This window comes from Hippoglossus hippoglossus, chromosome 12 (genome assembly GCF_009819705.1).
Source record: "Hippoglossus hippoglossus isolate fHipHip1 chromosome 12, fHipHip1.pri, whole genome shotgun sequence".
Lineage (NCBI taxonomy): Eukaryota > Metazoa > Chordata > Actinopteri > Pleuronectiformes > Pleuronectidae > Hippoglossus > Hippoglossus hippoglossus.
The window spans coordinates 15,397,837-15,410,619 of NC_047162.1; positions in this window are offsets into that span (position 1 = coordinate 15,397,837).

Below are 12,783 nucleotides of genomic sequence, written 5' to 3' on the forward strand. Positions count from 1 at the left end.
ACATCCAGAGAGTTGAGGATGACTTCAGGCATATGAAATGATTTCAATCCTAAGATTTAGCTCAACTGGTGTCCAGCATTAACTATCCTGCCCACTATGGCCCGAAGTATTTGTTATATTTTCTCGTTCTCATGAATTCGTTCCACAGTAAAATTGGCACCAATGTTCCACCATATAAACCATCTTGATGGGATGTTTCTCATGTCTTGAAATCTTCAAATGAGGACAAACTGTTGAAGAGAGAGATCATGTCTTCTTAAACACATCACACCATTCCAATCATCGTATGGTAGCATGAAAACGAAGCGTAACGAAACAGAGCACTAGCCATGCACTGTTGTTTGATTACTTAATTGTCTTAACAGGAGAGAATGTAATAATGGATGGGAACATCGTGCAGGAACCAAACTGCAGCCACAAATTGTTTAATGAAAAGGTCCACCCACGTTGTCCAGATGCATGATGGTCGGAAAAAATACACTCGAGAGACACACGTCCTTTTGTCTATGTAAGGCTTGAGCTGATAAGTTTAAGTGGCTGACCTTTATTTGTATGTCCCACTTAAAGCAGATAGTTGTAAATTAAATGTAGACAACGTTGGGGAAAATGTGGAATAAGCAGTTGGTACAAATTTAATAAATATCAACTGTAACATATTGTAGAGTTTTGTGTAGTGGAAGACCGACTTTTAATTACAATGAGTTAAGTTACAGTTCATTAGTTGTTCAGTGCAATTTGCGATTCACCAGTTAGGCTATAAACACAATTTCAATATCAACAACGGTTCAGATAACTACTTGTGTGTGAAAGGTTTTCACTTGTGGTGATGGACACACAGAGAGCTCTGTAGGTCCTTTAACTTTACGAGCATCTTTTCAGCTCTTTGTTCTGGTTTGCGGGATGCGGCTTTATTGTTTTGATTGACTCTCTAGGCTCTCATCGCATTATTTTTTGGTAACAGCCGGCAGCTATTATAGCAAAAAAGTCTGCTAAGTTCTGACCTTACTTCCATAGCCCCAAACACTAGACAAAGTTAGCAACAAGCTACTGAAGCTTGAAAAATGTTTTGCACTCCAGGTGGCACAATATAAACCTGTTAATCTCCTTCTACAGTAATAGAAATAAAGTCTTAATAGTTTTCTTTTACAATGCGCACAGTGTTTAGGATTAAACCAAGATGTCCAGACGTTTCTGACAGGCACTGTGTTGTAGATTTCAGGGAAATGGTGACAGGGACTAAACAAATGATGTCAGCAACCATCGGCAGCAGCAGCAGGCCCGGGCGCTGTAGTGTACGAGTGTGGGTGGGATTACACAGTGACAGCTGGGTGAGATCATTACAGTGCGGGAAGGAGAGGGCTGGAGAAGGGGGAGAGCCCGAGAAACGGGGGAGGGGGACGGGGACGGGGTATAATGGGTTGGGGTAAAGGGGTGGGACGCTTTTATAGTGACATTCTTTCCTCTGAGGAATGCATGCGCCCCGTATGTTGGAGAAATGTCAAATAAAAGAGTTCAGCAAGGGAAGAAAGAAAAAAAATCCAGCTGCATAAGAGCGAAATCCCGTCATGCACTACGTGTCCCCTTTGATTTGTTTTTACATGCATGGAAGACCTGAAGTGAGAAAACAAGCCTGAGGATAGTAGATATGTGGGGTGCATGAAGAGGGGGGGGGGGGGGATCAGGGGAGAGGACCGGTGGATTTGGGTGGGGGAAGAAGTGAAGGGTGACTCACGGGCTTCCAGTAAGAGGCCTGACTCAGATACTGGAAGCCCCCCGACCCCGTCTGGAGACAATGTGTGGCGAATAATCTGTGCTTTTCACTTCGATGGTGAAAACAGACCCCAAAGGTCATGGACTATGAAAAAACAAGATTGCAGCAGGGGAACACGACGGCCAAACAACAGCTGTCAGGTCTTTTATGTTTCTGGATTCGGGTGAAATCTCTCATTGGTCATCACAGTTTGAATGATGCACAGTAAACAGATTTGTCACTATCTGTCATCAGAGACGCGAGAAACAAAAGACGCTTGGACAGATTTGAACAAATTCACGTCATCCTTTTTTCCCAGCAGGAGCCATCAAAGCTTCTCGGATCAGCTTTTAAGACGCTTGCATGTGCATGACTCACACGCTGGTGGACCCTTATTGTCACTTGTCCATGGAGCCACGGCCTCAACCCATTCATGTGCTCATTGTTTCCCTCAGTCACTCACACTCCTCTGAGTCCTATATGTGATCCGTCTTCCTTTTAAAACTCATCACCCTATAGGGATGTGTTCCTATGGCGATGCTCAGATGGGAGATAGGAGATTGTTTTCACCCACAGTGACGGGTAATGACACAGAAACTGACGATCAGAGGCTCCATTATGAGTCAGGCCCGCCGACAGGTCATCTGTGGATGTATGATAACCTTTGAAGCACATAAAATGCTTCTTTCTTGCTGTTTACCATGTTTATTCTTGGCTTTTTACGTGGGGGAAACAAAAGGGTAAATGCAGGTGTTGGGAAACATAATTGTCCAACACCCACATAAATATTATGTCCACATAAAACATCCTGTTGATTCACGCATTCGACTTACTGGGGAAAAGTTCGCAAATCAGAACTTCAAAAAATGTTAGAAACCATCTTTGAGAACATTTTTATTGGACTTGTACTTTACCGTTTTGGTTTGGTCCGTGTCCAATCCACTAACATGGAGGAGGTGGCCCAACCTGCAGCTGGCCACCAGGTGGCAATCAAGACACTTTGGCTTCACTTTTGGGGAGCAGCCATGTCGTCCATCTTTATTTACAGTCAATGCCAGGACAGGCCACCAGCACATCACATAGTCTAATACAACCTTCATGCTGTGAGGCATCAGTGCGAAACCACTGCACCACTATGCCGCCCGACAACTGTCCCCAATAATCTTCAGTATTTTGTTGTTTACTGTTCTTGGTGCGCAAAATGTTTTCACCCCTCCAACGCTGCACAGTTCATCAGGAGGAGGACCAGCGCTGTCCCCTGGTTATGTAACCCAAATTAAAAGAGCAAGTAAACAGAATTCAAGTGTGAGGTTAAAAATAGCTTTTGGAACAACACTACAAAGATTGGGGAAAGTGTTTGGACGAGCCTGCTCTCTGAGTGCAGCCAAAACAACACCCACTCCTCCTCATACTCTTCGTCCTCCTCTTCGTCCTCGTTTGACCCTTTGCCACCCTGCTCTGGGCTCCTGTGGCGATGGCTGGTGATGAATGATGGTGGGACAGAGGGCCTGTTTCCTGGATGTGCCCTCCACTTCCGTGTCACGCTCACAGATATCCTCCGAGGATGAGAGGTGAACACACACTTTCACATGCATGACCACTTTCTAACAAACACACACACACAGACACACACAGACACACATTTTACATTCCTATCGACCTACATCTGCTTCACATCATTATATACCACAGTTGATATGAGACTGAAGCTAAACATTCTAAGTGCTTGACAATTTTATGCACATATCTCAGATTGTTGAAGTCGTGTGTATATAGTGAGCTCATAAAATATGATGGGTATCCGGGAAAAGATAAAGCACCTTGTCCCCCTCAGACGAAATGTTCTGCCAAAAACTACAAACCTGCTTCCAACAATCCATGAAAAACATGAATCACTGCACAGAGAATTTCAAAAAATGTATAGTTTAATATACTAATGGCCAAGATAAGAAAAGATAAGATAAGATAAGATATGATAAGATGAGATAAGCCACTTGCTCTGGAGTCCATCTTGCAGTTCCACAAAAACAAAAACATGGCTTTCATACACATACACATATACAACAGATTTCACTCAGTTTCCATTATGTCTCATATTATGTGTTTATAGGAGCTGCTATTTCAATCTGTACAGAAAAAGTTAAACAAAGAAGAAAGGTTCATGTCACTTTATTTTATGAAAAGGAAACTTTTTCTTCCCTTTCTGGCCCTTACTCTGTTTTTTTTTTTTAACAACTGGAAACACATGTTACAAACAACACCTTCTTATTTTCTCGTCAGTGTTTTCCATCTGGACATTTCACACGTTGCCGTCACAACCACGACTTCGTTGGAAACTTGCACAATCTTGTGTGGGTGAAAATCCACAATGATCTCTGCAGAAACACCAGATTTGTTTTTAAAGATATTAATATCCATTGATGAGACTGAAGGTCTGTATCTGTTTGAAACATAGATTAAACATTTAATAATATTTATACATCAATATTATAAACCAAGATTCTACTCAAAAAACACAGTGAAACCACAGATTAAAACTACACATATATAATATTTATTGTGAAGAACTTTGTTGTATTTGTCTCTTCAATAGTATTGGTAATATTACTAAGTAATATTTTAGCTTTGCATGACTCAGACTCATGTGTCATACGATCCACTTTGAGTTTAAAGGTCAATTACAGAAATAAACAACCTGTGGTAGAAATGATGTAAGTGAATGAACATGTGGAAGCTATGCATATGTTTTTTGTGTGTGTGATGATCTAGGGGGAATGTATGATGGACATTAAATTAGAGTAGAAATGCTATAATATGGATTAATTGTTGGATTTGCAGTCAGATATGGACACACCCCATTGGCTTTATCTTCTTTATTTAGTTTTTCATTCTGTTTTTGTTCAAAGTAGCCACAAAAAAATGTATAATTGAATTTAAATCAAAGATATATATCAGTGTAGATGTGTAAGATGTTCACCCTCAGTTCGTGTGTCTTGCTCCAGGCCTCTCCTCGTCTCAATCATCCCTCCTCTCATGACCCTATTTACTGTCTAATTAAAGCTGACGACCCATGAAAGGTAAATATTTAAAAGGAGTCAGTGAAGCACACACTCATCGTTTCTAAAGACGCAACGTAGGCACTCTGGGTTTTTTTCTCCTACAACTCTATATTTGTACGAGGCTCCCACTCCACTGCCTCCGAATCCTCCCAATAAAGCGTTAAACCCAAAAGAGGTCTGAGGTGGGATGTGAGCTGCCCACGCGCGCTTACTAAAAACAAAAGTAAAATACATCTGGGATCGAGCGCAGTCTGCAAGTGTTTTGATTTACTTCTGTAATTTCACCGTAACTCTGGCAGTTTTTACTGTAAACCACTCCTACACTGTCTGCAGATGTGCCACTGGAATTGGGAGGGAGGGAATGTGTGTGTGTGTGTGTGTGTGTGTGTGTGTGTGTGTGTGTGTGTGTGTGTCAAAGGAATCCTGCTTTTTTTAGACATTTCAAAACACAGCAAAACTCATTCTCCTACACAACAACTTGTTTCTGTTCTCATTAGTAGTGTAAACACCCTGAAGCACACACAAGGTCACACAAGAAGGTCAAACTAAATAAACAGGAGATGTCCATGTTTTCTTTCTTTGAGTAATTAGCACGTTGTAAACTTTTGGTTTTGGGCACCACAGAATATAAAAAAAACATCAACTGAACTAAGTTAACTCTTTATATACTCTCTATAATCTCACCATTTGTAAACAACACAGCGGGTCCATCTGTAACATCTGTACATTACATTTTTACGTACACTTCTTTGAAATGCAAATAAATCATTGTTGTGTTTAAACTATGAATGTGTTTGTTGGCCAATGATTTAAGAATCTTTATCTTTATTGTTCTGGAGTTTACAGTGAGACTCATATGGTTCTTGTATTCACCCAGAATGGAAGACACCAGCTTTAGAAAAACGTGGCATGAGCTTATTCTATTTATTCTCATGTGGGAGAAACTGCGATTCAAGCTTTGGGTTGGTGTCTGGTATTATTTGTGTTTTTTGTGTGTGTGTGTGGTTTGTTTTTATAAAAATATTATTCAAATTGCAGATATGTGACAACTCATTTCCTATATTGCCACTTGTTGTGTATCATAAATATTGTCGTCCACTGCACCATTCATCAAACATTCATTGTTTTGCTTTATATGAATAAAGTCTTGTCCGGTCTCTGCTGCGCTTTTCTTTTACCGTCTGTCCCTTTGACCCAGAATCTTTACATTTTAACAATGAGTCCAGCAGCTGCTCACATTCCTCTCATTCCTCTACATAATAAGGTGGATGTAGCAACATCTATATTCATCCCACTGACCACATGTAAACACAGAAACACTGAGGAATCTGGACTCTCTATTCATACTGTCAAGGATCGGTGGAAAACAAAGCTGTTTTCTCCCAGGAGCCGTATTGTTTCTCCACATGTGTTGTTGTGCGCCTGATGAATTCGGCTGAAAGTGTTTGTGTTGGCCTTTAGGTGCAGGTGCACAATCCAACCCCGGGGAAAGGAAATGGAGGGGAGGGGTTTGAATGCGACACAAACAGGAAACCAGCGCTGTGTTCTCCTGCTGCTAAGTGGCTGTGCACAGAAGGTTTATTCCAAATGCGGCTGTTGTGTAAGATATTTAGACTTGTCCTATATGCTCGGCCAGGAACTTACATAACAGACGCTGTTGAGAGATATTTACCTACTACATTTTTAAAATGTCACATTGATCATGTTTTTATCTTCATCCAGACGTTTATTGGATTGAACACAGACCATGAATTAAAGGGAGGTCTGGACAAAATGTGATTTTTAAGCTCAGGAAATGGCTTTTGACTCTTTTTAAAAAATCATTACATTTGTTTTTATTCAATTATGGAACAATTGACTTTCTCTGGCATCTGTTATGTTTTGACCAGGCCTTTCTAGTAGGATAGAAAACCTCTATTGTTGTAGTATTCTCCCAAGTGCAACCAGAATTAAAAGTGCTACTCCTGGTTGGCGCATAAAAGTGAAATGAAAATCAAAAAGAACACATTGCACGCTTTGTATCGTGCAGTTAAAGTGCCATCGTTTTAATTATTTCACATTGCTCTATTTCTCTCTGTCTTTTAATTGGCCTCTTTATGTTTATGATTGTTTGACATTCAAAATGTTTGAATGGCTTTTATGAGTTTGTCTTGTAAAGAACTTTATAACTATTTTAAAAGGGATATTAAAAGTATTTAGCTGCTTAAAACAATGTCATTGTCAAGGATTTGCTAAAATGAATTTGTTTCTTTTCTTTTTTTTATATATCCAATTTTGTAAAATTACATGAAACCAAGCTGTTAAATAAATATCCAGTTTCTGCCTAAAAGTAATAATTGTGTTTGTAGTAACAACACCTTATGGACTCAGGCATTGTTTTCACTGCTCTCTCTCTCTCTCTTTCATTCTGTGTCCTTGTTGTCTCTGTGTCTCTCGCTCTTTTGCTCCAGGAATGAATCACTCCCACGGGAGGAGCTGCAGCTCGAGTGGCACTTCACACTAAAAACAAGCAAACTCTTCCCCCGCTTTTGAAGCTGGTGTTTACAGAGGAGCCTGTTTGGGGCCCGGACTCCAGTTACAATCATTACAGGAGAATATCCTGTTTCAATGTTCAGATATTCAGGTGAAATTCATTTAATGCAACTAAGGAATTGAGTAAAAACTGAGGTCATCTTCAGTCTTTCACATCAAGTTGGAACTAAGATTGATTTACTTTGTTTTACTTCCTGGACACTGGACGTTTCAGACTTCTGATGATATAGGTGACCGTTATAAAACAAGCACGTCTAAAACATTCGTCACAGTCCCAGTGCACCAGCACCGTGTCGCTCAACCCCCCGGACTGTCTCACTTTCTGCAGAGCGTCACAAAAGCAACACTTTCCAGGTCAAACTGAGGCAAAAAACTATTTCAACAGATTCTACAAATAGCTGCATCGCGACTAAATCAGTCAGAGAAATGTCCAAACTGTTTGGATTTAAAAAAATAATAATAAAGAGACTGCCCCCCCCCCCCCCCCCCCACCCTCCATAACAATCTGTGTCAAACGCATCCTGGACAAAGTGGCGGGAACATGGCCGACGTGCATGCAAACACAGACAGGCAGGAATGTTTGCCGTGACTCGTTAGTGACGCACTATTTGTTGTTGTGTCACGCTGCAGCTCGGTTATTGTTGAGGGGTTGGGAGGGGGGGGCACTTGGCGCTTGTCTGGCAGGGAGTGGGGCGGATGGGTTGGGGTGTGGGGTTAGATGAGGGAGGGGTTCTGTTGTGAGAATGAAAAGTGGAGGGTGTTCTCACTCCGTTTCCTTCTTTCCCTGAAAGGTCCTCCCTTCCACGCTCTGTCTCCCCCCCCCCCCCCCCCCCCCCACCCCCCCCCCCCCCCCCCCCCACCCCCCCCCCCCCCACCCCCACCCCGCCAACACCACGCTTCCTAATGTCTTTCCTGTACAGAGCTTGGACCTGTTCCCACACAGTGTGGAACATCCCTCTGACCCACACACACACACACAAGGAAAATACACCCGGATCCCTGCACATGTGACACTTAGATCCTGAAGAAGTTTTAGGTGGCACATTGTGTTTTGTAATCAGGATTGTTGGGGATAAAAAATATGTTTATGAGAGCAATTTAGAAGAGAGTAAGGATTCACTGATGTGACGCTAAAATCAGTACAAAGTATTTGGTGCAGAAAACTCAGGAAGAGACGTGACGAGAAGGTGGAAAATTCCAACCACAACTTAACGAGGAGCATCAGCACAGTTCCTGGGAAAGAGTTCATATGAGAAATGATGCAAAGACAGTTTGTGAGACAATAGCTGATTCACATCCCACTCACTTAATAACCTGGTTGGAGTTTGACCTTGTGACCCGGTTTTTTTTCCATGACTCTCGATCGCGGCCTCTTAATTAGATCAACATGACAATTGGCTCTTTCATATATCACTGCGGCCCTGCTCGTCTTCCCAGGCTCACAGACTGTTGTTTTTTTAGTTTTTTAAGAAGACGAGACGACACAGAGTTGTTGTGCTGCAGGAGGACAAAGTGATCTCTGGAGTTTGTCTTAATGTGTATCTAGTTGTGTTGTGGTGGTTGTAGCACGACACAAAAACCTCTCAGCAAACTGAAAGAACAGTTGAGCCAATTAAGTCCTTTTACAGTATCTACAATAATTTACAATATATATGGAATTTATTGCTAAACTCAATAAAAAAAATTATATTTGCATTAATTTTACTTATTTCTAGTTATTTGCTTTTATTTGAGCATATAATATTATTATTATTATTATTATTGTTGTTGTTGTTGTTGTGGTTGTTTGCATTCTGGACCTTAAAGATGATGATACATTGATCATACAAAGAAAAACATTGATGTAAAACATACAATATTTTATCATAAATGTTTAATTTAAACATACGTATGAACTGCAGCCACTAGGGGGTCTCTCAATCAAAGCAATAACAAAGGACCTAGTTTGGTGATGTCGTGAAGCAGCGTGGGATTATGGGAGTTGATGAAAATCTACCTGACGAAACTCAGGCACTAATCATGTTCCTGGAAGTGGTCGTGTTTTAAAGTTTTCTTCACATTAGTAATTGTGATCCAGTATGAAGGAAAACAACTTTTTGCTAACTGGCTGTCTTGCTAATTGGCTAACAGTGTGTTTTTCCGTCTTTATATGTTGTTTTGCCTCAGATGTTTTAGCGGAAATGGGCAAAACCATAAGTAAAAAGGGTTTCTAAATCAAATTTAGAAATCTAGTCTAGTCGAGTTTATACATTTTAATGAAGAATTGTTACATGTTATATCTTTGATGTCGGGTTTGCCAATATTACCTAATATGCATTTCTAAGTTGGGTTATGTTGTTTCAGGAATAAAAAGAAAACTACAACCCTCCTGCAAAAATAGCTTTTGGCAAGTGAATCATACATCAAGAAACTGTATCACCATAGATAATCCAGTTAGACACGGCATGGCAAAGATCACAGGGGAGCCTCACAGAAGGGGCCAGACATCAGCTCCGGGTGCAGCACATGATATCGAACGCATTTCCTGTTTTTAAACTCACAAACAAGTCGCGTCTGTTTTTGAGGCCCACCGGCGAGAACCCAGAGTCCAGAAGTTTGATGTATTACTAAAGTACAAAAGCCGCAAAGTTGTGACAGCTCGTCGCAGCAGTTAAACGTCCATGTCCTGCGCGTGTCATTGTTCACATTATTCATCAATCATGCAGCATCTCGGAGGCCGTGCGCCGCGAACTGAGCCGGTTGTTTCTGTTTTCACCATTTGAGGTCTTGCTTGTTGTGACTGAGACAGAAGCCGTGACTCAGATGATGATGTTAAACAAGATGCACGGTCAAGTGGTCTGGCAGTGAGTCAGTGCAGCAGCTGGTGGTCGGCCATTGTGTTTGACCTTTGTCACGGAGATGGAGAGGAACAGTTGAAATGGGAGTAAAACAATCTGCTGTTGGAGGCGGGATATTGTGTCAGGGGAGAGTGTGTGTGTGTGTGTGTGTGTGTGTGTGTGTGTGTGTGTGTGTGTGTGTGAAAATATAAATCTGTATAGCTGCTTTCAGACATTCTTTCCTGGAATCTTTCTGAATTGACTGCACGTGACAACGCAACGCCATTTTCTGGAACTTCTCCCGTCAGCCCCCTTGAAAAAAATGTCTGGAAACTGTCCACTTGAGAAAACAGCTCGAAAATATCCCGTAAAAATTCACTGCGAGCGAGTGTTGATGCCGTTTCAAAAATACACTCGACGGAAAACCGAAAGAACTAAAAGAACACAAATATCTCAGGATAAAAAAAGAGGAGCCCTGCACATGGAAGACGCTAACGAAGACGTCAACTTGGAGAGACAATGAAATTAAAGCTTTTCACAGTTCATGTCTAAAAATGTGTTTTTCAGCTCGTTTGAGTCTGTGTTCAAAGTGTTAAATGCTCCGAAATTCACCTCAGATAAAAAGCACGATGTGACTTCCTCATGCAGATTTTTGGGGGGGAAAGGTTTTGGAAGACAATCACCACTCTTATGTGAGTGTTTACAGAGACACTGAAGACCGAGACCTGCTGACTTGTGATTATTATCTCCTGCTTGGTGGGAAAAAAACTACAGACCTGTAAACAAACTTTGTAGAATGGCTGCAAATTGCACCATCACTGGCAGTAACATGAAACCCATAGAACCCAGTATACACACTGGCACTATTCATTTAGCTAATTTTAAAGGAGTGTTACGTGTTTGTATCTAGTTTCAAAGAAGCTAACGCAGGGTGTTTATTTAGCGTCACCACAAGGTTTACCGCCCTCGAAAATAATACGTGAACACACCCAAGACTTCTTTTCATTCATTTTAACAAGTAACTGTTAGCGTACCAACATTAGCATTAAAAACTGCAGGTATGGCCGTGTAGACTTTATCGGTATACCGTAGATTATGAATAAAGATGGACTACGTGTTTCCACTTCCTCTCGTTGTAAAAAAAGAATTCAAATTATCCGCCACCATCTTGAGCTCTTTAGACACATGTGCTCGAGTCAGTCTCAGCTGTCAATCGTGACGTTTCACCACACTTGAACATACATCCATGTGATAAGATGACAGAAACCATGTTTAAGAAAAATGTATTCAACGTATCTTTGACTTTTTTGTTTGGGAGGCAGGGTTTATGACCTATACTGCAGCCAGACACCAGGGGGCGATCAAGATGTTATGTCGTCCATCTTTACACAGAGTCTATGCTTCAGGTGTTTTGAGATAGATAAATACTAGAAGGTTAAAGATACTGTATTTTACACTTACAATTTGCTTTTTTGTTCTTTGGTAAATCATTTAATTTTGACTCCTTCCTATCTTATGTTAGATTTTCTTGTGCTGCCAGTGATTAATATCATGTCTCCTCTTTCATCAAGTGAGCTAAATAAAGTCGCTGTGACTCAAAGTGACTCACACCTCACTTTCCTGCGAATGTGCACACACACACGCACACACACACACAAACAAAGGCGCTGAGGTGCCCCTTAAGCAAAGGTAGCAGCTGTTCCCAGCATCACGTTGCATGTTTTAAGAGAGAAATATCAAATATCTGAAAAGTTCCCCCAAACATTTGAAGAGGTGCCTCTGGAGATGAACTACACACACTCACACACACACACACACACACACACACACACACACACACACACACACACACACACACACACTGACGCTGACTGTGAATGTGCTGGTGTGTCTTACATCTCCAATGCGACTTGTAGAAGAAGTTGCCAGAGATGGAAAGTGTACACATAATGAAAGATGACTGATCAAGCTCTGGCCTTCATCTCATACACACACACAGACACACACACACACACACACACACACACACACACACACACACACACACACACACACACACACACACACACACACACACACACACAGAGACACACACACACACACCAGATCAGATATCCTGAGCTGCTCTTTGTTGACCTTTGTTCAAGATGTCATGTTATCTAAGTGCCCAAAGCGAAGAAAACCAGTAGCCGCTTGATTATCCGTGTCCGTTCTGATTTCAAGTCCATCTCTACACCTCCAACTCTTCTGCAGCCTGCTCTCATATTTCTTCCTCTGCACCTCTTTTCTTTTCTCTCCGGCCTCTCGCTACATCCCCCTTTTCTCTCTCTCTGTGTGTGTTCTTATGCAACAAGCTCATAAATAGAAAATGGATGTGTCACTCAATTACTGTATTTATCCTGGAAATGGACTAGATGGACGGCGTGGACCAAAGTTTACAGCGAAGCCCACACAGGATTTTAAGCCTCCTTCCATTAACTTTATTTTTACACCAGTGTCAGAACACAGTGAGTCATTCATCTGCAAAGGTGGATAATGTTTTTTTTTCTTTTTTTTAAATAGTTTATGTAGCGACGAAGTGATCAATAGATTTAAATGCACCAACACACAAGGTGAGGAAGGAAGG